The sequence below is a fragment of the Neovison vison genome, chromosome 1 (assembly GCF_020171115.1).
Source record: "Neovison vison isolate M4711 chromosome 1, ASM_NN_V1, whole genome shotgun sequence".
Lineage (NCBI taxonomy): Eukaryota > Metazoa > Chordata > Mammalia > Carnivora > Mustelidae > Neogale > Neogale vison.
Window position 1 is genome coordinate 184,654,179 of NC_058091.1, and position 2,718 is coordinate 184,656,896.

The 2,718-nt window shown below is 39.1% G+C and overlaps 1 pseudogene; it reads left to right on the forward strand.

Moving 5' to 3' along the window:
• Window positions 1–1,181: 1,181 nt before the first annotated feature.
• On the forward strand, window positions 1,182–1,282 carry LOC122898045 (annotated as a pseudogene).
• The last annotated feature ends 1,436 nt before the right edge of the window (window positions 1,283–2,718 follow it).

Consider the following 2,718-nt stretch of genomic DNA (forward strand, 5'->3'; position numbering starts at 1 on the left):
CACTTCAAACCCCTCAGACTGTTTTTCAGAGTCCATAGTCTCTCATGGACCCTATTCTTAAAGAGACAGCACAACAAACAGCCTGACTGAGATACCGCAGAGAAACAGCAGTTGAAAAAAGCCTGGGGAGATGTGCACACAGAGCACACCATGTGAGGGCAGGGCAAGGTCAATACCTGCCAGCCAAGAAGAGAGACCTAAGAAGAACCAAACCTACCAACAACTTGATCCTGGATTTCTAATATCCTACGCTGCTGCATGAGAACCCTCATTCAAGGCCTTTAGGAAGTTTACCCTCACTTCATTGACTTCAGTGACCACACACCCACAGTCCTGTATGGCATATGTTTCCTCACGGCAATGAGCAAGAGACCCAGCTTGTTTAACTATATAGGCTTTCTACCCAACGTGGGGCTTGAATTCAGGACACTATTATCAAGAGTTGCACGCTTCACCAACTCAGCCAGCCAGGTGCCCTGAGATATATAGGATTTTTAAATACTTAAATGAAAATATAGAAAATAAATTCTAACAGGGCTTTCCAAGAAAACTGACAAACTTGTTTTGGTAATGTCTGTGGAAGTAGAAAAGGCCAAGAAAAGTCACGATGCTTCCAAAGAAGAATGGATTTAAAATAGAGGAGGATAGAGACAGCAGAGATGAAGAAAAGGGAAGATTCAGACTGAAGTGGGGTTTGCCAATAGAACCAAGAAAAGCTCAGGAAACAAGCCAACCTATTATTGAGCCCCATACAAAAAGAACTAAGAAGGAAACTCTGTGATGTTAGAGAAGGTTTCCTGGGCCTTGCTTAGTGTAGATGTCCAGGAAAGCCATATTTATATAAAAGTAACTAGCGGGACACCTGGGAGGCTCAGTGGGTTAAGCCTCTGCCTTCAGCTTGGGTCATGATCCCAGGGTCCTGGGATCAAGCCCTGAATTGGGCTCTCTGCTCAGCAGGGAGCCTGCTTCCTCCTCTCTCTCTGCCTACTTGTGATCTCTGTCTGTCAAATAAATAAATAAAATCTTTAAAAAAAAAAGTAACTAGCAACTATGAAGCTCAAATCCCATGCAAAAATTATTATAAAAAGAGAAAAAGAAGTAGAATAACTTGTTCCTATGCCAGAAGGACATGCCCATGATACAGATCAAAACTGTGATCTACTGTGCTCCCCTAAGTGAGGCTGAGCATCAGATATACTACAATTGGAACAATATACAGAGAAAATTAGCATGGCTCCTGCACGAGGCTGACATGCACATTCGTGAAGCATTCCATACTTGGAAAAAAAAAAAAAACTGTGACCTGCTATTTCAAAATAACTAAAAGATATTAAGAACACATTATAAGACATGAGAAAACAAAATACATTAGTCTTCCCTTATTCACAGTTTCACTGTCTGTGGCTTCAGTTACCTAAAATCACCTGTGGTTGGGAAGCAGGTGATCCTTCTTCTGGCAAATCATCACATCAGTAGCCTCCTAACACTGCATCACAACGCCTACATCATTCACCTCACTTGTTTCCTCAGGTAGGCATTTTATCATCTCACATCATCATCCTAAGGGGGAGTACAGTCCAATATTTTGAGAGAGAAAAACCACATTCACACAACTTTCATTACAGTATATTGTTGTAACTATTCTATTTCATTATTACTTACTGCTGCTAATACCTTATTATGCCTAATTTATAAATTAAACTTTATCATAGGTATATTTGTATAGGAAAAAAATGTATGTAGGGTTTGGTATTACCTGTGGTTTCAGACATCCACTGGGGATCTTGGAACAGATTCTGCACAGAGAAGTGGGATCTGCTATATCTCATAATTAGGAAAACTCTGAAATGAGGTGACAGAATTCAGCAAAGAATAAAAAATGAAAGAAAAGTTATTTCAAAAGTTAAGACTAAACTAGAAGGACTATAAGAGTGAATAAATCCATTACATATTGCCTTAAAAGAAACAGAAAGTGAGAAGAGGAAAATTAAAAAACAAAAACCAAAAAATCAATGAAGTATGAGATTGAAGGGATTCAAGAGGAAGAGGAGGTAGCAAATACTGAGGATGGAAAAAGAAGATTGGGTTCCTGGAGTATGGCATCCTTGGAGAAGAAAGCCAAAGTAAAAGAACAGGACAAATACTAAATACTCTCATTAAGAAAACTTTTCTGAAATAAAAAAAAGATTTCAATTTCACACTGAAAGCATAATTGAGAATACTAAATTAGAAGGACCAGTGTGTGGGTGCCCGGGTGGCTCGGTGGGTTAAAGCCTTTGCCTTCGGCTTGGGTCGTGATCTCAGGGTCCTGCGATGGAGCTCCTAGTCGGGCTCTCTGCTCAGCAGGGAGCCTGCTTCCCTTCCTCTCTCTCTCTCTGTTTGCCTCTCTGCCTACGTGTGGTCTCTGTCTGTCAAATGAATAAATAAAATCTTAAAAAAAAAAAAAGGACCAGTGTGATAAGACATATTCTAGTAAAATTACTGAATGAAAAGAAAAGGGAACAAATCGGGGGAATATCTAGGAAAAAAGAACATATGACTTGTAAAGAAAAGAAAATTAGGTTATCACTGGATTTTTCAACAGAGTGCTTTATCCCAGAATAAAATGGATTAGCACATTGAATATATTTAAGGAAATAGAGTGTGAGCCAAGAATTTTATATTCAGTAAGACTGACTTCAGAGATAAAGAACATGAATTGTTGTCAACAAACAAGAA